At 40.7% G+C, this 25545-nt stretch overlaps 1 protein-coding gene across 6 annotated transcripts in view; it reads right to left on the bottom strand.

Moving 5' to 3' along the window:
- The window catches only part of PALM2AKAP2 (PALM2 and AKAP2 fusion), a 505394-nt gene that overhangs the window by 360544 nt on the left and 119305 nt on the right, over positions 1 to 25545 (bottom strand). Inside the window, exon 2 of one of the 6 annotated variants that reach the window (XM_042965220.1) lies at positions 12480 to 12653. The exons of the other annotated variants lie outside the window; for them this stretch is intronic. The gene's annotated coding sequence lies outside the window, so the exon portion shown is untranslated. The remainder of the gene's footprint in view (positions 1 to 12479; positions 12654 to 25545) is intronic. 6 annotated transcript variants of the gene reach the window in all.

Genomic DNA, 25545 nt, shown 5'->3' with positions numbered 1-25545 from the left:
AGACCTGGACATTTTGTTATATAAAATTGATATCTCCACTTTTTAAACTTTTTTTTAAAAAGGAAAAAAATCCCTTAAATTGTCTCATGAGGTCCTATATGACCTGGCCCTGCTAACTCCCTGATCTCAACACCCATCACTCACCACCTGATTCACTCCACTCCAGCCAGGCAGGCTTTTTTGTTGTTGTTGCTTAAATGTACCAAGTTGCCCCCTGATGTAGAGACCAGGCCTTCCTTTCGATTCTGTCTGGAAAGTTTTTCTCCCAGGTAGCTACCTGGCTTATTTCTCTACCTCCATCAGGTCTCTGCACAGATGCCACCTTAGCAGAGAAGTCTCACTAAACCATCCTATAGAAAACTGCAGTCATAACCACCACCACTCACACCACATTCCCCATACCCCCTTACCCTGCCTCTGTATCATAGAAATCACCAACAACTGACATATGAAAAATTAATTATGCCTTTGCTTATTGCCTCTTTCCCCTGGAATAAAAGTTTGTGATAGCAAGGACGTTATTTTGCTCACTGCTATTTCCCAGGCAGCCAGAACAGTTTCTGGCATGCAGTAAACACCCCATTAGGTAGTGAGTGAATGAATGAATGAATGAATGAACAGAAGGTGATGGTATATCTAATGAAAAATATCAGATTGGTATACTTGTTTTTGATTACACTTCTCTTTCCAATTGCCAGCCAAAATATTTGCATTTTAACACACAAACAAGATGAACAGCAGATGTGTTTCAGGAAGAATAAACAACCTACTTCAAAGAACGCCACAATATTTTCAAGGGCCTTGACAAGTCCTTTAAGATGAGAATTAGTGGAGCAAAGTAATGCCTGAGACCGTCCTTGATGTTTGGGGTGGGAAGCTCCAGGAATGGACAAGCCCCTGGGAATGACCACATTCTGCATTCCTCCCGGGGTCAGACATGGATCTTCTGAGCTGCGGTCATTTGCATTTCAAAATCACAACCATTCAAGACTAGAGACCTGAAAGCTATTATTAAAACCGTTTAATACAAGCTAAAAACAGAGGTAACTATTCCCACACTTGAGGTGTGTTCCCACACGGGACTGGACTGTAGTCTGGCTCTGGATTCTAGGACCAATTCTGTCACAAATTAGTGGTGTGACCATAAGCAATCAGCTAAAATCTTGGAGTTTTGTCTCCCTCAATTAGGAAAGACGGGGTCCAACCAGAAGGACTCCAGAATCACTTTCCAACTCTGATATTTTTGTGATCTCTATACCCATAAACAAGGAAGAGTTCAACTTTTTATGAGTAAAACCTTCAGTTGTGACATCTACATTTTTTTAAATAGGTTTATTGCAAGTGAGTTTCGCTATTTCTTTATGCAACTGATGACATTCTTTAAAACACAAGACCTAGCTCCTTTCTCTACCCTTATTGGAGCATCGATATAGGTAAACAGATATAACAACTTGCATTTCCTTAAATATATTCCAATGCTCAGACATGTCTATGTCAACGATCTATTTGAATTAATGAAATCTGTCTATTTCAGCCAAGGCTGGTGCTCTTTGTGAATCAATGTTTTCAAAGCAGATTTTTGTTCCATTTCTAGCTCTGTTACCTATAAGCAACATGACGTTGGTGGAGACAAAAGCCCTCTGAGCCTATCTAGGTACGATCTATAAAACTCAGATCATCTCAGACTTTCCTTACCTACAAGTTACTGTGAGAGTCAAATATATGGGAAAGCTTAGTAAAACACATTGTGTGCATATGAGATAATATTATCACAATATGGCCCTCTGAAAGCCAACCTAACACCAAATGGAAGTGCCAGGAGTTCAGGAAGAATGTTTGAACCGTTTGGCACTCGGAATAGAGAGAATATCGTGTCTCCCACCATTCCTAGTACACATGGAGAGAACAGGGACATTGTGGGGAAAAAGAACAAGAAATTTTTGAGTGGGTGAGGCCAAAATCTATATCCCAGTTCACAGACTTATCAGTTGTGTGGCTTTGGGAAAGTCAATCACTCTGGGCCCGTGTAAAGGTTTGTTTGAATGGCCCTAACTCTTTGGAGGTAAAATGTAGAACACTTTTCTTTTCCTAGCAACTATTCTCTGTTGATTTGCCTGCATAGCTGACTCCCTTAAGGGTAATCAGTCAGATCGCTGATCAATCAGTCAGATTGCTTTCCAGGAATTCTGTTTTTATAAGTGGAACATTTCTAAATGCCGCTTTCCAATTGTTCAATGATAGCATAATAGAAATACAGTGGATGCTCGTATGTTGACCTTTTACCCTGAGACATTGTTAAATTTGCTGCGTTACTTTTTTGTAGATTTCTTAATTTTCTGTAAAAACAAGCATTATTCTGTGAAGAAAGACAGTTTAATTCCTCTTTTCCTAGCCATATGTCTTTTATTTCTGATCTTTCTTCAAAAATGGTGCACACATCAGCAAGTCCTCAGTGGCAGCTGCTGTTTCTCCAAACTATAAATTCTCAACAATAGGCTCTGGGGCAATTGTAAGAAAATGGGAGGAAGATCCCACTTGACAACTTACCCCACTGTATCCTTATCTTTAAAAGGCAAATAGCAATTCTACCTCCCAGGTAGGCTGTGAGAAAAACATAAGATTATTATGTAAAGAAATGCATGACTAATGCAGGCTATTGCGTATAGTTGGTGCTTAATAAATTTGTTTTTGGCAATACTGGTGTCAGGAACACTCTTGGTTTCAAGGCCAACTATATAGTGATTGTGCTTCTTGCCATCTGGAAGACACAATCAAGATTTTCCATACTGAGGCACCAATGCCATGTTAGGCAAGCTGGGGTCCCTCTACCCACTCTCAGACTTTTTTGGTTCCAACACCTAAAACTTGTAAAGGTTTTGAGAAAACATGGAATAAAACCTTAAAACTGGATGGAGACTATCCACTTTCAGATTAGCAATAATGTTTGAATGGGGATCTTTAATTTGGTTCATTGAAAGCACACACTTTGGAACCCTATGGGTTTTTACCCTATGGGTAAACTGCTTATAGTTTTGCTAAATAATGTCGAGCCAAAATTCACTAATTATAGTGTGTGTTAACTAGTTATTACACTTAGCTAGCTATTATTCTCGTTGGATCATCAATTACTCTTACTATGAGGTCAGTAAATGCACCTAGCTAAAATTAGCAGAGCCCATTTTTAGTTCCGGTCCTGTTTTCCTTCAACATTTCATTCTTATGTACCTGGCTTACTTCTTTTTGTCTGTGGCAGGACTCCGGGCAAGCTTCGTTTCAGTTTACAGTGGCTGCCGCTGCTGCTGTCTCTCACATTTCATTCACCTCTGCCTCTTTTCAGATGCATGCTTGGCAGAGGAAGGGACACTTCTTGGCAGAATCAAGCCAGACCTCACTCTTGACCACACGGTCATGGAGTCAGTGAGTCGAAGTTGTGCTGTCACAGGACAAATGGATACACTGATCACTCCTTTCTAGTTGTGATGACCACTCAGGCTACCCTGGATGTTGGTCCTGTATGTTGGTCATACTGACCACCGGTTCTTAAGTCTTTGCCACCACATCTCTGTAAGCCATTCTGATCGGGTGGTTCCCAGGACCCCTTTGATGCCTTCTGTCCAGAACAGTGATCCCTAACCTTCCTCTTGTTTCTCTTAGGATTTAGGATGGGAAAGAATGTTTCTGGGCAAAGACCTTCCCAAACCATGTCTCCTGGGAGATTAAAAGAATCTTTGGCTATGTTGTCTTCCTAATCAATTTTCAAATGCTTTCTAGTTCTCCCACAATGATATTAAAGATTAGAATAGCTAGGTTTGATATGCAAAAGATATGGCTAAACTGGGCAGCTCTTCAAGTCTTTAAGGCTACTTAACTCTTGTCTTTCAGCTGCACATGGGCTGCATTTTCATACCAATATTTTAGATGTGGTCAAGGGGAAAGATGCTTCCTCCAGCCTTCAGAAAAAGGCAGTCAAATCTTTTCAGTTATGAAGTGAATGTGGGTGTGTGTCACTGCCTTCCACTAAAATTGAAGAAAAGGTAACTCATTTTGCTTGGACTACTGTTTGGCTGTGGTGACTGTTATAAAAGTCTTAGAACATCTGGACTATTGTTTGAACATGTCTTCCAATACATTATCAACTCATTCAATTTAAATTTAAAAGATCGATTGCTCTCATGTTTACAGTCACTATAGAAAAAAAAAGAGATTCCTTTTGCAGAATGTATTTATACATGCATTCACAAATGTATATGTGTTTACAAGCATCTGCCCCCTCAAAGGACCAGACCACTGGGACTCATTTTCCATACAGATAAATAAAGGCAAGACAAAAACACAGGGGTTTTAACCCTGCTTATGCCTTGAAGAAGTCTGATCCTAGATGCTGGGATGATTGGTGATTTGCCAGATTCCAGGAATCATGTGAATTTGGCCCATGGCCCTCGAGTAGGCCACTTTCTCGCAGTGGGAAATGACCTCACCATAGACTAAAGATAACCACCGTGGGAGAAACGCCTACTTGGCTTTCTTCTTCACATTTGGCCCCATTCCTTAACATCTGACGGCCAGAGAGATGATGGCCTGTCTTCTGAGGCCTATTGCACACAAACAGAAGGCAAGCCCAAGTTACCATCCTGAAGGGCAGGGAAAGAATGAGTCTTTCTCCTGCTTCTCTTCTTCCTACTGTCAGCATGATGACAAGGTTCATGAAGGCCAACTTGCCACTGGTGCTTCAGATAAAACGAATAAATATTCCAAAGAAAATCTATTAAGTGAAAATCAGCATCGACACCATCTTCCCTTTTCCCCTGGGCACAGAAAGCATCTTCATAAAGGGCAGAGCAGAGTGAAGGGAACAAAGTTCTTAATCATGCAACAGGAATTTCAGTTCAAAATTTCATTTGCTTATTCCATACTTGACTTGCTGTGCAACTACAGGCATTTCACTGGGCCTTTCTGTGCCCAATTCTACAGCATTAAAAATGGAAATCCTTGGACTCAGGCCTCATGGCTCCCTGCAGGACATTATTTGAGCTGGGATTATGTCCCATGAAGCTGACTTTAATTGAAACTGAGTAGATGAAGGAAGCCTTTAGAATAACAGCTTCCAACAATCCTCAGACACCACGCTAAGTATGCAAATGGGCACATATGCACGATGTTTCCTTCCTTGCAGAGATCATAAATGACGGTGAGCCCAAGCTATACTTGAGTCTGAGCTGCCAGAGAGCAGGATGAGCATGAACCACACAGGAACCCCAGGGAAAGGCCTGTGGATCTAGTGGCCAAGGCAATAGCCAGAATCTGAGGGCAAGTCTTGCCAGAGTCAAGAGAAGAGCACAGAGAGCTGACAAGAACATACTCTTTCAACAATGCTTTCAGAACAAGGTTAAGTTCTCATTTACCTCATCTTGATCAAGGTAGTATTTGAAAAAAGAAAATTGCTATTATTTCTCTATATTCTTTGAAAAATAGCTTGGCTCACCAGAGTCTCATACTTGAAAAGCTGTTTTGGTCCCTACATCAATAGAGCAATATATATATATGTGTTTGTCAAGAAGGTTTCCATCTATTTCTCCAGGGATGGGAATGGTTGAGTTCATTGCAGTAGGGCCTTGTGATTACAGTAGATGGGTCCTCTTTCCATCTGCTGAAAGTACTCTTGGCCACTTTGCAAAATAACCTAAGCGCTTGGGAACACTAACACATTGGAAATTGTAGGAAACTTAGCCTCACTTTTCTTCCTCTGGGGTAATTAGTTGGTTCCAGCACCCATATCCATTACTAAAGATGTCAGTGGCTAAAGGGTATAAAATTAAAATGTCATGGAAACTGTTTGACAAGAACCTCTTGCCTCTTTATACACTCCAAAGAACTCTTCTCTTGATTCCAAGCCATGAAAATTCTTAGACCAGGCTGTCTAGCAGAACTGCCTGCAATGAGGGAAATACTGTAAATCTATGCTATCAACATGGTAGCCACATGTGGCTACTGAGCGCTTGAAATGTGTCTAGTGTGCCTGAATAACTAAATTTTAATATTATTTAATTGTAATTAATTTAAATTTAAATAGACACATGTGCCTAATGGCCATCTATTAGCACAGTCCTGTTAGGTTAACTATTCAATTTGCAATTTATTCTCCTTTTACTAGCTGCAAGATGCCAGTTATGATAGATTGCTTGTGGTAGTCTAGACTGATTCCCCAGGATACAACTGAAAGGATAAAGAACTGCAAGATTCTTAAAACATTTGAGGCCACTATCTAAAAAGGAGATAATTGAGTAGAAGGGATACCATAAGTAAAATGAAAACAAAATGGACTCTAGACTCTGCCAAGAAAAAGAGAAGAAAGTTGTAATTATGGTCTCTCCCTTGGGCTTTCATTAAGTCAAGGTTAAATCATCTAGAATCTGTTTTAGCTGTTCTTTAATCGAACTACTCAAACATGGCTGTGTCTCCCCTATGCAATGGTGCACTCGCCATTGGATGTATACGTCGGGGCTACCCAGAACCATCTTCTAGTCTCCTATAAGCCTTCTTTTTTGTGGTGCAAAAGAAATTATGATTCTGACTACTACATGGCAGATGGCAGCAACTTTCCATTCCCTGCAGCATCAAAAGCAAAAATCTTTCCTCCATGCGGTTTCACAATCACTATCTGTGGGAGAAGTAAAAAGGAAAAAGAATCCCCTGATGATTTCCAGATTGATCCCCAAATGATTGTGTTAAATGCTATGATTAAAATTAAGAACAAATTTACATATAGTTAGTTTTCTTCGCTGGGAGATAAAAGAATCATAGGGCTATAAACTGTCAACCTTGAAAGGGACTCAGGCTGGTTCAATGTCATTCCACAAATGAGTAAACGACCTTAGACAATAACTGAAAGCAAAGCAAGGATGAAGGATGAGGGATGAGGAAAGAAAGGCACACTTTTTTTTTTCTTAAATTCCAGAAAGTTCTTTGTATTATTTTTTTTAAATATAATTTAGTGTCAAGTTAGCTAACACACAGTGTGCTCTTGGCTTCAGGAGTAGATTCCCATGATTTGTTGCTTACATACAACACCCAGTGCTCATCCCAACAAGTGCCCTCCTCAGTGCCCATCACCCATTTTCCCTCTCTCCCACTCCCCATCAACCCTCAGTTTGTTCTCTACATTTAAGAGTCTCTTATGGTTGCCTCCCTCTCTGTTTGAAACTATTTTTTCTCCTTCTCTTCCCCCATGGTAAAGAAAGGCACACTTAATGAGTTTCTGCTTTGTACATGCTAGCGTGTGACACATGTGTCACAGCCTCTCTTCTCACCCTGTTTTACCATCAAGTCAGACACGTACTTCACACTCACCATGCAGGATCTACTCACCCTAAAGCATTGCTGACCAGGACAGAATTTCCTGACACTTCTCTAGGAGAGAGGAAGTAAGAGCTTCCATCATACGCCACACTCTGAATAACCTAGCAAAAGGTTCCTTGGCCATTTCTCTTCTCCCCAAGGTCCTCTCTAGCCAGCCAATGGGAAAACATACCAGGGGGTATGTTTCCCCTCAACCCTTTTCTAGAATGCACCTAAATCACTCTACTCCTGGCTCTCAGCTCCCTCAGACTCCCTGCCTTCTAAATCCCTCCCCCCTTTCTAAACATAGCATCAACCAGAGTGTTCTTTTAAAAACCCTTCAAGAGGTTCCCACCCTACGTAGGATAAAATCCAAACCCCTTGCCCAAGCCTCCCCACGTAATCTGGGCCCTGCCCTACCTCCCAGCCCTCTCCTCCTACCATGCATCCCTCACTCTACTCACTCCTGGTCAGTTGATCTCCCTAGAAAATTCAGCAAACACACCTGGCTCATGAGAGAAGGAGGGTCCCTGCACTTCAGCAACCTCTGCCCAGAACACTCTTCAACCCTGAGTTTTGCATGGCTTATTCCGTTGACCCAGAGAGAAGCCTTCTCTGAGCATCCTGTCTAGATGGACACCTCCCCCCACCAGCCCTGTTACCCTTTCTGCTCCTGGCATTCTTGAATGCCTTCCCAGGCTTTATTAGTCTCCCTAGCACACTCATCGTTGCAAACATTATTATATTGTTTGCTTATTATCTACCTCCCTCAAACTAAAAGGTAAACTCCATACAATCAGGGTCTTTGTCTGTCCTGTTCATTCACATCCCCAATGACCATGTGTTGAAGGAATTAGTGAAAGCATTTAGCTCCATCCTAACTCTTCCAAACTTGCAATCCTGTCACCCATCAATCTAATAAGCAAACAAATGTCTTCTAACCACTATCATCTACCACCCCCTCTTGGATGATAGCAATCAATTATAAATAAAATCTATTTTTTTTTCCTGAGGGGTATCTCATTAATCAACACACAAACCTTGTCAGAAAGCTGTTATTATAGGGGCTCCTGGGTGGCTCGGTTGGTTGAGCATCCAACTTCAGCTCAGGTCATGATCTCACAGCTCGTGAGTTCGAGCCCCGCGTTGGGCTCTGTGCTGACAGCTCGGAGCCTGAAGCCTGCTTTGGATTCTGTGCCTCCCTCTTTCTCTGCCCCAACCCATTCACATTCTGTCTCTGTCTCTCTCAAAAATAAATAAACATTAAAGAATATTTTAAAAGAAGAAAGCTGTTATTATATACGTTGATCATGTGAGGACCTGGTGAGGATATTGTGGGGCTGAGCTGTGCAAGCTGAGCTTCCTAGCTTGATTCCAAAGCTGGTGTTGTTTCCATCACACTATCCTACCCTCCCAGTCTTCTGAAGCAATATACCCAAGAGCTTTGGGGAAAACACAGAGCAGGGAACACATGGAAGGCTCACTGCCCTTACGTGTAAAGTCTTTCACTGCCATTGATCTGTATGTTGGTCTTTGCATCATGTCCAACCTCACACACAATGAAGCAGGTACCTTGAACTCGCTTTGAGGAAGTCTAGTCTCATAGGAGTTTTCCTGTCTAATTGTCCTTTGTGTCAAATGGCTCTTGCTGAAGGCACTAAGGTACTGGGCTTCCCAAATCATAGACCTGGCTGGACATCTGCCCAGGATATCATTTGCAGCACCATCCTCAGTCCCCATCCAGCCCTAAGGCTGGAACAAGAATCAAACCTAAGGTCATCTTATACCTTGACACCTCAGGCCAAAACAAGACAGAGATCTTTGTCTTCTCTCCTGATGCACATTACACCTGTGAATGTGCATACATGCTGACCCCAAGTGTTAACTCCAACTTTAACTCTCTTTGGAATACATGTAAGAATACAACATGATTAAACCTTGTATCATAACAATTTTTCACAATCTCCAATATGTAGTTACCATTAGTAATAAATGTAACATAACTTGCACCTGAGGTCCACCATGATAAAGGATAATTAGGCAGTCCAATAATGCAAAGGTAAGAATTTCCTAATTTATAATTTCACTTTAATTTAAAAATTCAGTCCACCATTCTTTCTACTGAATACAACAAAAGCACTTGTATTAGTGCCATGAATCCTTTTTTTTCTTTATTTTTAAGAGAGGCAGAAAATGGGAAGGAAAGGATAAAGGTTAGATTTGCTAAAAACTAAGCTTCTCCAAGATGTTTGAGAACATTATTTGACACAGAAATGAGAGGAAACGTCCAATATAAGCTGGTTCATTGACGCATCCTTATTAACTCCATTATTCATTAGCAGTAGAGGCACAGATGAGACCATTAGGGGAAAAAAATCAGGAATTAATACACCAATTCCTCTGTAATTACTTTAAAATAATTCAGCATAGACAGTGTGTGTCTGTATGTATACGTATATATAAGTTAACTTTAATATACACTCTGGGTGTGGTTGGTTATCATCTGCAGTACCTAATAAAAATCCACATTCCAGAAAGGTTGGTTAGCATTCGATGGTCCCTAATAGGAAATCATAGGCAAGCATCTCGGGACAGCGATCTAAATCTGTACCAGATGGTTTGCATCCAGAATGTTACACTTCTTCCTCCCCCTGGGTAAATGAGTACTATTTAAGGTATGTGGTTGGTTAGAAAGATCACCGACCTCCCCACCCTTACATAGGTAGGGTGTATAATCTAGTGAGCCCAGTGGCCTGATCTTTGGAAATGAATGAGTCCCCCATTTTCTTTTGTGAAGCATCCAATGAGGATAGAAAAGGGTGATTATTGTTCCTAAAGGACTCTGTATGTATCTACAAACTCTCTGAAAAGGCAATGATTGTGTTTAAAGATATAATGATTTCTGGGATGCCTGGGTGGCTCAGTCAGTTAAGCATCTGACTTTAGCTCAGGTCATGATCTCACCATTCCTGAGTTTGAGCCCCGACACTGACAGCTTAGAGCCTGGAGCCTGCCTCAGAATCTGTGTCTCCCTCTGTCTTTGCCGCTCCCTACTCACATTCTGTCTCTTTCTCTCTCTCTCAAAACTAAACATTTTAAAAATTTTTTAAAGAAAAGAAAAATTATCATTGTTTAAAAAAATAAAAAATAAAGATATAATTACTAAAAATTGTCTTAGATTTCTTAAGCCAAATTCGTACTCTCAGGAGTACGCTATTGACAAAAACATGGCAGTTTGCCAAAGACCAACTGTAGAAGAATTTCCCACTTTATCAAACACAGAAGGTTAGTGTATTTTCCTGACCAGTCTTTGATTCATGAGTACTCCTGGTGATACAGCCCCAGGCAACATTCTAGAATAGGTCGACATTATGCAATAGCCTTATAAAACCAGCAGGGAGGAACCTGCCAACTTCTAGAAATGGTTCATCACCTCACAAAGGTAATTGGCCTAATATAATGCGTATGTTGTATCTCAAGTCCAACTTCTGGCCAATGTCCACAGCAGGACATTTATGAATTGGGATTTTATTTGCACTTTATGAAAGTCTGTCATTTATTACCTTATGCAAGATTTTACTCATAGATTCCTGCTACGAATTATTAGGTGCTTGACATCTATACCTCCAATCCTTTGTGCAGGCTGTTCCCTTTGATTGTAATTCCTTTCCCCCATCCCTTCTCCCTTCTTTCGCTAAGACCCCCCAGTCATTCTTTGCTACTCAGCTCCAAAATCTCCTCAGCAAGGTGGTTTTTGCCTCTTCAAGGCATTTGTTCACCACTTTAGTGTATTTCTTCATTCAAGAGCTAATTTTTGGATGCCTGCTGTATGCAAACACTGATAGACTCTAGGAACTCAGCAGTGAGCAAGACAGGGGGAATTCATGCATTTTCATTAGTTTGGAAGAAAATCAGGCTTAATATAACCTTAAGACAAAATCATAGCATTCTTCCCCATAAACTTCCACCATAAAGTTCCCCTTTTTGGGAAACAAAAGGTGCTTAGGTGCAGAAATGTATTTTCTGGTACCTCAATTGCACAGAAAGGTTAACAGGTCCTCCAAAGATGCCCAAGCTCTAGCCCCAGAGGACTACCTTGCATTCTGAGTGAAACTGTCTCCTCATGTTTTTGGCAGAATAGCCAAAATGCAGGCACTTTTAACTGACCCCAGTTTAAGCTGAGGTCTATCGTATGGCCCTAAGAACAGAATCACTTTCTGTCTCCTCTGGTAAAGGGCTGATGCAGTAGATTTGATCATATTCATCTCCTCAATCAAAAACCAGCTGTGGAGGAGATCCAGTCTTCCTGAAGCCTGTAGCTATACTGGCCTGTTCATGCTGGTGATCACCTGTACTTAACGTTTTCAAAGAATTAAGCCCCAGTTTGAAACGTCAGAAAGGTATGTGTCCATTCGAAGTACCCAGCACCTACTCTGGGACACATTAAGTTGGAGGTGCCTGCTGGGGGTCCAGGTGGCCACCTCAGGTCAGCAGTAATGTGCCTAGAGCATTAATGGAGCCTCCTTCTGGAACGTTTATCAACTGGATGCCTGTCACCTTTGATACAAGGACAATCCAATAGCATGAAATATATTGCAGTAAAAAAAAAAAATCTTGAAAGCGTCCTCATAGAAACTAAAAAATTCCAACAAGATTTAAAAAAAAAAAAGAAGCAGCCAACAGAGACCAAAATAAACCCCTTTAGGCCTATCTCAGTTCAACATGTTAAAATATCCCAAGACCTTTCTGGGCACATATATTATTCAAAGGTCAAAAAATTCCCTGTGCAAATACCTAAAATATCTACAGGATATTTCAGCAAAATGCCACATTAAATTATTTCTCCACTACAGTCTAGGGCTTAGGTTCCAGAATGAGGAAAGGGGGATGGGCCTAACCCGCGAGTCACTACATTCAGCCAGCTCTTAGAGGTCTTCACCTTACCAGGAAAAGATCGTTGAATTATTTTTCTGTATATTCTTGAGTTAAAACTTACCCCTTGGATAAGATTATATATCTTTGCATTGGTAACATTAATTAAAACAAGTCTCTATCAAGTAGGATTCTTGAAGGTACAAGCGAAAGAAAAACTGACCCCAAAAACTTTGACCCCTCAACACTTCAAAGCATAGAGGTAGACTTGCCTTGGGCACAAGTGACTTTAGGGCTCAATTGCTGCCTTTGGGACAAGACTGTTCTCAGCTTCTTCCACCTCTTCCTTCTGTAGGCTGTGATCATTTTCCATCTGCATGTGGTAGCAAGATGGTTGTGACAGCTGTAAGTGTCAAATCCTCTGAAAGCGATTGATGAACGATGAACTATAAGGCAAGACAAGTCACTAAACCTCTCTGTGCCTGTGTCCATATTTGTAAAATGGGGATGTCAATAAAGTATTTCACACAAAGAAATTGCTTAATGAATGGTATGACAATGAATGTTGTTATCAAAACACAGCTCCCTATTAACAATGAAGAACATCCATTTTTCCTGTTAGAGAGTTCTAAAGATATTATAAACTACCAAATCCACAAGAGCTTAATACTCTCTCACTTAGAATAATACCCTTGCTTCTCAAGAAGCTTTGGCCTAACATTTTAATCTGGTAATAAAGGCTGTGGGAGCAAGAGACTCAACAGAGACAGGTTGATACTCTGTGCATTTGAATTCCTGGATAGAAAACCCTTTACAGGGGCTCACGTAGTCTTTGGCTGGGATGGACCAGGTGGCTGACCTAAAGGGGTAACTTTGAAATATGTGCTTGAATTTTTTTAAAAGAATACACAGTGCTTTGGGGTAGACCGTGTTCCCACATCAAGGAATGAGTTGACAACCATAAAGCTGGTCCACTCAAAGGGAAAGTGTAGATTTCAAACTTCACTTATTTGCAAGTTGCTTCTGAATGCTTAAACATTAACTACAGAGCAGTACAAATACAACCATTTGAAAAAGAGGTTATGGTTCAAGCCTGTTGCTTTGTTATTCTTCCTTTTGCACCCCAAGCCTTGCCACCAGAAAAATGGCTATTACACATCAAATCTTGAATAAAGACTCATTCTAGATTATCAGCTCTACCTCCCTGACCACTGTCCACCAGCCCCAGAACTCTATTCTCAGCTCCCTTGAAGAGACAATAAATAAAGTCTCTGGGATTACATATGGGATCATAGAATTTTTTAATGTTGGTAATGGAAGAAACCTTAAAAATGATCTCAATCAACTTCTTCAGTTGAATGGTGAGGAAACTGGAATCTGGGAAAAGTTGAGTGATTTGCTCAGAGTCAAATGATTAAAACTGTAGGAATCATCTCATCTCAGGGCTCATTCCAGATCAGTCATAAACATGAAATCTCCTACTGAATTATATTCTTATGCTCATAGCAACCCTGTGAAGTTGACAGGGCAAATACTTTCATAGGAGACTTACGGCATATGCCCAAATAACTTGAACATGTTCACCAGCATGGGTTTGGCAAAGAAAGGGAGAGGAAAAAGGGGGGTTGGAAGGCACAGAGCAAGCAAGCAAGAATGACTTAAACATTGCAAATAAAACATACCCTGTCTGGTTAGCAAGATTACTCATCTGTTAACATAAAATGTCTAGGCTGCGATGAATACACTCCAAAGTGGTCTTTTACTCTCTGCGATGGTTCAGTGAGGTGGGCGGGTGAAATCTCAAGAAACTTCTAGATTGTGCTGTCCAATAAGAAACTGTCTGTGATGATGGAAAGGCTCTAAATCTCACTGCTCAGTACAGTACCTAAAAGCCACACGTGGCTATCAAACACTTGGGACGTGGCTAGTGTTACTGAGGAGTGGAATTTTTTATTTTATTTACTTCTAATTAAATTTAACTAGCCACATATGCCTGGTAGCTACCACATTGGACTAGACAGCTCTAGAGGAATAAAGCTGCCCAAAACCTCACTTGATTTAACCTATAAGCTTGCTTGTGGTGGGGGGGGGGGGGGTACCTAAGGTGTGGAATAATGAACGTTGAAATCAAACCCCTCCATAGCATGTATATATGGCAGCACCAAAAATAAATATGTATGAATCAGGATTCTTAGTTGCAAATAATGCTAATTTAAGCAGAAAAGGGATTTATTAAAGGATATTAGGTCATTGACAGAGTCCCTGGAAGGCCAGAAAACCAGGCTTGGAGACTCTATGGCCAGAGCCAAGGCATAGTCACACTACAGAGCTGGTCTGGAGGAGACACCACAGCCCCACTGCTGGACTCACTAAAGCAGCCTGCCCCGCTGACTCCACAGATGCCAGGCACTGGATGCCACCACATGGACCCCTGCCATGGCTACTTACAGACACTGGATGGGTCTGCTGCTACCATCACCAGATTGGCTACTGTAGGCAAGGACAGCTCACTGTGATTCAGCCAGGTCACATGTCTGTGCTCTGGCTGCAAGACAGGCTGGAATAGCAAGAATCTGGCTTCTATAGAGGGGAGCAAACTCATAAGCTGGGGGAGTTCCCCAAACAAAAACAAACATCTATTACTCCTGCCTTCTCGGGAAGAAGGCTAATGTGCTGCAAGTACCAGGCCCCTGGATGACAGGTAGAGCTACAGAATTGAAGAGCTGGGGGTCTGGGGAATGCAGTAGATTAACTGCTGGCATAATTAAGGCACTATCTACTACCGCAGGGAAAATAGAATATGTCAGAGAATTATGGGGAGGTGAGCGGCAAAAAGAATTGAGAGACAGTCAAGAGTTTTAGAGTAGCTGCTATAATAAGTGAGATTTTGTGAGGTATAAATATTTCCTTTGGCTAATTTTCATATGACTCCAATAAAGACATTACTTTTTGAGACTTTCTGGGAGTTGTGAGTATGTGTGTTGTATAATTGGGATTATTGTAGACACATACATTATTAAGCCTTAATACAATATGGATCTTTTCCTTTACGCACACCTCTATGCCACCATTTTCAGTGGCTGCACAGCAGCCCAGTGCACAGATAAACCATGCTTTATTTAACCAACCCCCTACTGATGATCTGTTAGATTATTTACAATTGTTTTCTTCTGAATTGTGCTGTGAGAAACATCCCTGTACATATATTGCAGTGTACTTTCCTAGTCATATGCTTAGGTAAAATTCCTGGAGAAAGAATTGCTATATTTAGTGGCTAACCACATCTAATAGGTTGATTTATACTTGTAAGCAATTCACAAAGGTAGTAAGGATCTATTTTTCCACTCAGGGTTGGGACTGGGACGAGATGAGTAAGATACTTCACCTTGGGCTCAAAATTTAAGGAGGTATTAAAAAAAAACCAGTAATCAAGACAAATAACATTTTAACGTAATATTTTAAAAATCAAAATGAATGCACAGAAGTCATGATGAACAAAATAAGAGAGTTTTACCTAAAGGCAGAATCAGTGCTACTGATTATCTTTTACCTCAGGCTCCAAGGCAATACGGTTTGGAATTAACACTGTTCCCACTAACATGTTCTAAGGAACCTTAGGCATTTATAAATCCTTGTACTCTTTGCCATTCTGATAGGGAAAAAAGTGATATCTCATTTTAATTTTTATTTCTTTGTTATTGAAACTTAGCATCTTATATGTTTATTGGCCATTTGTATTTCTTCTTCTCTCAACTGGTCTGTTAGTATGGATTCCTTACTTTTTCTATTTAGATATTCATACTTTATTGATTTGTATATATTATATAGTAATATAGTAATTATAATAGTCGATATAGTAGGATTATATATTATGTGTCCCAATATATATCATTATATATTAAGGATAGCAACCCTTTGCTATCATATGTTTTGCAAATATTATCCTAGTTTTCATTTTCCTCTTAACATTATTTTTTTCCATTTATTACTTTAAATAGGTATATAGTCAAATTTGTTGATCTCTTTTTTTTTTTTAATTCCCGTGGTTTTTCACCTGCAGATCATTTCATTGTGACTGCAAATGAAGGCTTTTGAGTTTGAAAGCCTGGATACCACTCACTAGCTTGCAGGTAGCATAATCTCCTTGTGCTTTGTTATTTCTAACCTGGGGATAACAATAGGACCTCCTTCACAGAGTTCTGTGAAAATTCAATGAGTAATACAAAATGCTTAGAACAGTGCCAACCATGTAGTATGTACTCAATAAACGTTAGCTCTCGCTAGATGCTAACTACATGTACACACATGAGCCTGGCACTGGACAGTCTATCTGTTCCATTCTTCTGTGTGTTCTTGCTCTAGTGCCATAGTGTTTTAATTACCATGGATTTATATGGTGCCTTTTGATCTGGTGAAGCAAGCTCCCTTCTCATTTTTCTTTGTTTTTCACATTTTTCTTGGCTGTCCTCATTCATTTATACATACAAACGAATTTTAAGAGCTATTTGTCAAGTACCACAAAATCCCACTAGGATTTTTAACTGGAACTTTATTAAATTTATATGTTGTTTTAGGGAAGCATGACATCTTTACAAGATGAGTCTTCCTGCCCAGGAACATGGTGTTTCTCTCTTTTTTTTTTTAATTTTTTTTTAACGTTTTATTTATTTTTGAGACAGAGAGAGACAGAGCATGAATGGGGGAGGGGCAGAGAGAGAGGGAGACACAGAATCGGGAGCAGGCTCCAGGCTCTGAGCCATCAGCCCAGAGCCCGACTTGGGGCTCGAACTCACGGACCGCGAGACAGTGACCTGAGCTGAAGTCAGACGCTTAACCAACTGAGCCACCCAGGCGCCCCTGGTGTTTCTCTTTATTTAGTCAAGTCTTCTTTTTACTTTTCTATTAAGCTTTACAGTTTTCTTACCGAATGTCTTGCACATTCTTACTTTACTTAGCATTTTAAATTTGTATTGCTATTATTTCATCCACAGATAAAATGTTTATTATTTTATCCATCCATAGATGTGTAAATGGATGGTGTTTGTATGTTTGTTTTGAGCCCTTTTATTTGTTTATTCAAAATGAACGTCTAATCATGTCACTCATAAGCCCAAAATCTTTTAATCTTTCAGGACAAAGTTCGCATTTCTGGATCTGACATACATTCTTTTTTCTTTTTTTTTTTTCATATACAACAAATACATGTTGAGCACCTCTGCTATGCCAGGTGCTATGGAGCACCAGAGGCACATTAATAAACAGACAAGAACCCCTGCCATTAAGAAACCTAAATTGAACTTTGTTTTAGCTCTTGCCTCTGGACCCACCCTATCTCCTCTGCTTCTTTACAGGTGCCGTGCACTTCAGCTGTACTGAATTAGTTGCAATTCTTCTACGTGCCGTCCTGTTGAATACCTCTTTCCCTTGCCCTTTTTCCATTTGTCACCCAAAAAGCTCCTTTTATATCCTCATGACTCACGTCAAGTTCAGTCTACTCTCGGCAGCTTTCCGTGATCCCCTAGTAAGAGTCCTTTCCATGGCCCACTGACCTCAGTTATGACTTCTTCACTGAAATGTAATTGTTGTTCTATTGGTCCGTGAGTTCCTCAGAGCAGGAATAGGGTCTTGATCCTGTTTTTGCTACCTGGTGACACGGTAGCAAGGTGATGTTCAATAAATATTGTTGAAGGCATAAATGTATGGAGTTGCTTGGGGGCACAGCAAGATCCCCCATGTGTCACAGAAAGTGGCTACACAGGTTGGCTCTAGACAGCGCTATGGGCAATCACAATTAGATTCACGGGAATTCAGGCGAGGAGATCACTAAGGCTGAGTGGGTAGGCATGGTTGCAGGAAGTGGACCTGTAGGTGAGCATTGAAAGAGCTTGAAATTTCTGTTATCTCTTTCACCCCGCCCCTTCTCTTCCCCTCCACAAAAGGGTCTAGGGTCAAGGATAAGATGCCCCCACACACACCTTAAGAAAAGGGGTGTTATGGATGGGTCCAGTGTGAGGTCACTGACCAGGCCATGTTTTGTAGGGATGAAACCATAGGAAAAGAGGCATCAACAAACCTCTGTGGGAGAATCACAGTGCCTGCTATTGCCGCTACTCTTCCCTGTGAGGACTGGTGTGGTCTGTATGGGTCTCTGTCAGGTGTGGGCTTTTGCAGGAGGAGTTAAAGCAAGCCTTTCTGACACCAAAGTTCTCAGCGGGAAATATGTTACGTTCCATGAACAGCATAGTTCACTTAAGCTCAACATTGGGGTATGGGGCAAGACTCTTACTAGTAACAAATTGTCCACCATACCAGTCTCACTCCAGAGAGGCAGTCTAGCATAATGATCAGGTGCCTGGACTTGGGACCCAGACTGCCTGATTTCAAACCCTTATCCTTTCCCTTGCTAGCTATGTGAAATCTAGGACGTTAAGTTGAAAGAGAGTGTGGCCCTAAAGAGGGAAATCTTTGATGGAGGCCAAAAAGCCATTCCATGAAGATGGATGTATTATAACAGCTTGCAAGCTACACTTGGTACAGAGTGCGAAGTGTTTAAGGGCTCGGAACAGATTACGTGGGTTCAAATTTCAGCTTCTTCACTTAGCAGTTGTGCGACCTCGGGCAAGAGACTTGACCTGTGTAGGTCTCAATTGCTCTATCTCTAAAATATGGATGCTGATAGTAGCTACTACATAGAGCTACTGTGAAGGTTATAAGGATTAATGCAAGTTGAGTGCTTGGCCTAGTGCATGGCACAGAGTGAGTAGTCAAATATTTGTTAGCTATCACTATACTATTATTATCATTCCAGTATCACATTGTATCTCGTATTGTTTTTGGTGGACCAAGAGAATATGTAGATAGAGTTTTGCCATTTTCCTGGCAAAATCACATGTGAAGAGCACAAAATTTCTGCACTAGGAAAGGCCTCTGGGACCCAGACCTTATGAAATTAGTGCACAATGAAGACTGAACACGCACTAACCAACATCTCATAGTCAGAGGATATGGCGTTAGCTGGAAAGGGAACTCATTTATGGATCAAGGCAGGTTTCAACCTGCCTTGTATTTGTCGAACCACAAATACACCTTCAGACCTGCTGAGCAACATCTTGCCTGGAAGCTGCAGAGATCTAATTAGAGAAGGCAGGGATTCCTTTCTGGGGACTAAAGAGCTCCACCTTGCAGGAGAAACAGCCCTCCACATGCATAGATAGCATCCCAGATGGAAAAGAGAAAGGTGGCATTGGCCTCTGGTCATGGGGGTTCCGGTGCTGGCATTTGTTTCTGGGGACAGGTGAGTTCACTCCCAGAGCTGCAGTGGACAGGTATTTAGATTGGTGGGGTGAGCCCCTACAACACAAGTTTTGCTATATACCTCATTTGTGTCCTTTAAGTCGGAACCTGAAGACTTGAGGGAGAGAGAGGTAGAAAGGATGTTGTCATTACAAATGTCACCATGACTCAGGAATCCAAAAATTGAGGAAAGGCTAAATTGAGAGAGAGCCCATGGTAGGAGGCACATTGCTTTGCACTGAGATCCCAGAAGATGTGGGTGGGGTGGAATTGGAATTTACGCCTGGCAGTATGACTATCTCCTGTCACCCAGTCCCCGCTCCAGAGGCAATTGATGTTTCTTAGGTGTGCTTCCCGGATATGGAAGAAAATATGTGCATGTGTATATGTGTGCATGTGTATTCTTCTTTTTAATGTTAGCTTTTATCATTTTACAATATAATTCAGAGATCATTACTATCCGTGTATGAAGAATTTTCTTTTTTTCTACCTGAATGGTAATCCATTGTATGTATGAATCATAATTTATTTAATGTATCCCTGATTAAATGATACTTAAGTCACTTCCTATCATTTGTTACTACATGTAATGCTATAATAAGTAATTTTGCAAATAGGTCATTTTGCATTTGTGTGACTGTACTTGTAAGATAAATTCCTAAAAGTGTTAATCAGTGGTTCAAAGAATAGGCTAATGCATTTGGATTCCAACCATGATAGGGATACATTGAAAGTTATTGGCCAAAGAACACTTATACAGATAGTATTTTAAGAAACTGACTTCATATATAAGTATGACTTCATATATAAGTAATTAGATATGATAAGTTCATTAATAAAAATGACCTGGACAACCAACACTTTAGGCATAATAGAGTATTTTCTCACCCATAAAGATTATCTCCTTCCCATCTCCAATACCATACAGGCTTTCAAATATGTCTCAACCAGACGATGGAGAAAAAATACAAGGGAAGAAAAGCTTCCTGGATGAAAAATTACTTTTTTGTTTTCAGAGAGAGGAGAGAGAGAGAGAAGAAGAGAGAGCGCAAGCAGGGGAGGGGCAGAAATAGAGAAAGGCAGATGATCTGAAGTGGGCTCTGCGTTAACAGCAGTGAGCCCGATGTGGGGCTCGAACTCATGAACCTTGAGATCATGACCTGAAGTTGGACACTTAACCAACTGAACCACCCAGGTGCCTCTGGATGGAAAATTGCCTTAAAAATCCAGAGAGATTAGAAACATCATTGGATGGTGCCATTAAGAGAAATAGAAAATTCTAGAGGTAGAGTTGGTTTATCAGCTAATGGGGCCCAGAACATACTGGCCCAAAAATGGAGAAAATCTCTGACCTCTTAATTATCTGAGAAAAATTTAACAACAACAACAACAACAACAACAACAACAACAATGATAATCATAATCTGGGAAAAACAATAAAGTGAAAAAATATAGATCTGCCTTCACTTTTTGGAGCTGGAAGACCCAGAGGTAGAATATTTGACAACGGATTAAAATGAAAGAGTTTCCAATAAAAAATGATCCCTGCAGGCTTTGTCCTCAGAACCTGCCATCTCAGATTTGAACCATGCCCTGTGTTGCTCTCCTGTCATTCGGCAGTGACAGCGTGAAGGCAGATCAAGGTCCTGCTGATGCCTCCCCAGTATGAGCTCAGCCTGCAGATGCCCAGCTCCTTGGTAATGTAAGACAGATGCCAAACCAGCTCAGCTTACTGATTAGCTGGGAACTCCTTTAAGGGAAGCATACTTTGGCTAGAATCCTGTAATTCAACTATCCAGTTAACCTTTTAAGTGAAAAAAAGAAAAAAAAAAAGACAAACATAACAATAGGGCCAAAGCAATATGTGGGTGGTGATGACAGGCAATCCTTTAGAAGGATAAAGGATCTTGGCCCAGTAAAAACACAGGCCTGTCTACATTCTGCTCTACCTCTTGGGAAGTAGGCTCTGAAGTATTTAGTGCGGTAGTGTGGTGGTGTGGGGTGGTGTGTATGTGTACATGCGTGTGTGTGTGTGTGTGTGTGTGTGTGTGTGTGTGGTGTGTGGTTGCCACAATAAAACTCCCCCAGGAAAGGGACTTGAACTATTTTGCTCACTGTTGTACCCTGAATGGTTAGAATAATTTCAGGCACATAGTAGGTACTCAGTAAACATTGGTTGAAAGAAAGAATGCACTTACTGTGAATGAATGAATGGAATGAACAAGTCCACTGTACACATGTGCCCTTGCCTATATTTATGTATGACATTATATAACTTAAATCATATCTACACATGGATATCAATGTATCTTGTTTTTCACTTATGAAATAACACTAAATCACTTTGTAAATGGCTCCAAATGAGCCCTATACCCTTTGCTGGCTCCTTCTCTTTAACAACCCCTAAAATTTTAGTGTTCTCTTGAACCTATCCCTTGGCTTCTGCTCAGTCTCTCAGAGAAATCTCACCCATGGTTTCAAATCTCATTGATACATGCATGACTTCCAGAACATTCTCCAGCCCAGATTTCCATCAACTTCCAGATGTGGGTATCTACCTAGCATCTCAACAACCGCACTCAGATATCTCAGAGATGCCCTGAAATCAGTATGTCCCCAACTAAATTTATTATCTTGCCCCTTTCAAATCTGTTCATTCTCATTCATTCTGGAATTTTCCCTGAAGAATTAAAGAATAAAAAGAAAGAGTATTAGTTTCAGTAGTATCATGCTTATTGTGTAAACCATCATTCTGCATTCTACAGTAGTTCTGGTTCTAAGTTCTAGTCCAGAGCTCCCTGACCAATGTGCGAAGGTATGCCACAACTAGGTTATAGGTTGATGCCGAAGATAACAATCTTTTCAGCATGTGGAGCATCTGGGAAGAACCTAGGGAAGCTAACCACAATATAAGCCAGGTGCCTTAGGCTTAAGCATCCTCAGCTGTTAACCTGTTTTCTATATATGCCACATCATTAAGAGGGTTCAAAAACATTGATCTTGCCTTCAGTCCTCAAAATCTCATTAATTCTCACACATTTCATCAATACCATAGCTAATACTCACATTGGGCTCTCATCCACAGCAAGATCCTAAATGCCAAGTGAATCATCAGATAATATGCAAATACTTTTGCATTAAGGGAATTTGATGGATTTTGTTGTGGAGTCTAGAATTTAGAAAAGACCTTAATTATCTCTCTTAGTCTGATTGGGCTGCTCTTAAAAAAAAAAAAAAAAAAAAAAAAGCCATAGAATGGGTAGCTTATCAACAGCAGAAGTTTATTGCCCACAGTTCTGGAGGCTGAGATGTCCAAAATCAAGGTGCCAGCAGTTTTGGTGTCTGGTGAGGTCCCACTTTCTCAAAATGGTTGTCTTCCCCCTGTAACTTCACAAGGCTGAAGGGATGAGGAAGCTTTCTCTGGCTGCTTTTATAATCCCATTCATCGGGGCTCTGCTTGCATAACCTAATGGCCTCCCAAAGGTCCTGACTGCTAATACTATCACCTTAAGGTTAGGTTTTAACTTATGAATTAGGGGCAGACACATTCAGACCACAGCATTAACTATCTCTCATATACAGGCAAAGACATCAAGATCTGATGTTAAATTACTTGTCTTGGATTATACCGAGAATCCAGAAGATTCCTGGTCCTGTGTGCTCCCAACATTACACCTTGCTGACCCACTGGAGACTTGTCCAAAAACTAAACTTTTCTTTAGAGTGAACACACAGTGACTATCTTATCCTAAATACTTCACACTTATATAAAACATGCTTCGGACTTTTCATGCTAACAGAATTTTATTGTCTTTGTTCCTTGATATCTCATTTCCAGACTGAATCGGTGATGAATCAAGTAATTTTCAAATGGTTTATTTTTATGAGATGATTAAACTCCAGAGTTTGGCCTTGAATTCGGAAAATGAATGCTTTTTTATTTTACCCCAGTTCATACATTTTTTCCTTAATAGAACTATGCATTTCTGCCTGTTTCATCTCTAGAAGTGCAAAAAAAAAATCATTTTAAAATAGTTTATTTTACATTTAAGGATGTATATAGAGATGTGGTAAACACAAAAATCAAGTAAGTGAGAGGAAACACCATTTTAACAGGGACCACACATTGATACCAAAGCCTTGGGTAGGAAAGTTCAGGCTTCTGGGAAAAGGAAAACATGGACCTAGGAGAATATTCCTCAGTTGCTAAAAACTTGGGCACTTAAAAGTACATTTAGAAGTTACACTAAGAAGTACTCAGGGACAACAGCATCCACATCCAAACAGTGAACTTTTCAACAGTTTAATATAAATCAACTCAGTAGAAAACAACATGAGTAAGGAATGCCTCATAGAAGCTGGTAACAGCATTGCAAGCATTTTTGTACCAAAACAAAAAGCAGAATCAGATCTGTAAGTACAGAGAACGAACTAATGGTTGCCAGAGGGAAGGAGGCTGGGGATTTGGGCAAAATGGGTAGAGGGGAATAGGAGATATAGGCTTCCCATTACAGCATGAGTAAGTCACAGGGGGGAAAAAAAAGGCAGAACATAAAGAATACAGTCAATGATATTATAATAGTGATGTAATGGGACAGACGGTAGCTTTGCTTGTGGTGACCATAGCACAGTGTATAAACTTGTCAAATCACTATGTGGTACACCCGAAACTAATGTAATATTGAGTGTCAACTATACTCAAATTAAAAAAAAAAAACTTTAAAAAATTAAAAATAACTTAAATTTTAAAATAAGGTAATAATGTCTGGGGGCATCTGGGTGGCTCAGTTGGTTAAGTATCCAACTCTTGATTTCAGCTCAGGTCATGATCTCATGGTTCGTGAGTTTGAGCCCCACACCAGGCTCCATGCTGAGAGTGGGGAGACTGCTTGGGATTCTCTCTCCCCACCACCCCCCTCCACGCCCATCTCCACTCGTGCATGCTCGCTCTCTCTCTCTCTCTCTCTCTCTCTCTCAAAACAAGGAAATAAACTTAAAAAATAAGGTAGTAATGTCTAGCAGAGAATAGTGTTTAGGTTATTTGCTTAAGGTGCACAAAGCAGGGGATCTAAGGGTCCACAGTACCTACATGTCTGGGTGGCCTCTTTCTCTCTTTCCATGTCTTTCCTTTTGTCTCCTTACTTTCCTCATTTAATCTCTCATTCACTTCCCTCAAACTCTCTTTCTTGTTAGCTTCGGTGCCCCCAGTCCACCCGAATTTACTTCTATGACTTCATACAAGGCATTCAATGCAATTAATCAATCGAGACATCAGACCTAATGGAAACTTGTGCTTCTCTCCTGAGGGCTCAGGCTGTTCACCCTGCAAGCTGCCCCCAGTGAAAACCTTTTTAGGACAGGTTCCTGCTGAGTGTGGGAGCCTAGCCAGAGATCACACACAACCTACAAAAGCTTATTCCCACCTTTTTATAATTGTTTCTGTTTTTCAAAGGATGAAGACCTTTATGGCTTCTCCTGCTATCTTTATATGATGACTCACCTGCCTTTTTGGCCTGTACTTTTCTGTTTCAGTCAGTTGTGCATCCCCAACTGTTTTTGCTGCTTCTTCAAATGGTGTCTGGAACATGGCTGTTCTCTACCCCACACACATTCCTGACACAAATGAGGTAATTCTATGGCTGTTACCTTAGTCTCTCCTGAGCTATTCAGATCTTGGCTCTTCTGTTGGTCTCATGGGCCTAGCACCGCCTGGACCCTGGCCAGCCTGACCAAGCAGGCAGGACATAAGCTGCCTCACCCTCACTCCTGAGATAGACCCAGAATCAAACAGGCTACCCTGTAAGGGTCTTTCCAGTATTGGGAGAAGCCCAGGAGTCCAAAGCCTCAAGCTGTTGTCGTCATTAACATCCCCTTCCTTAGCCACCACCATCACATGCCATGCTTTCCAGATCCCCACTGGGTCAAAAGTCTTAACTTTTTTTTTTTTAATTTTTAAAAATGTACATCCAAATTAGTTAGCATATAGTGAAACAATGATTTCAGGAGTAGATTCCTTAATGCCCCTTACCCATTTAGCCCATCCCC

Source organism: Panthera tigris, chromosome D4, assembly GCF_018350195.1.
Source record: "Panthera tigris isolate Pti1 chromosome D4, P.tigris_Pti1_mat1.1, whole genome shotgun sequence".
Lineage (NCBI taxonomy): Eukaryota > Metazoa > Chordata > Mammalia > Carnivora > Felidae > Panthera > Panthera tigris.
This window is presented reverse-complemented; position numbering and strand designations above follow the sequence as displayed.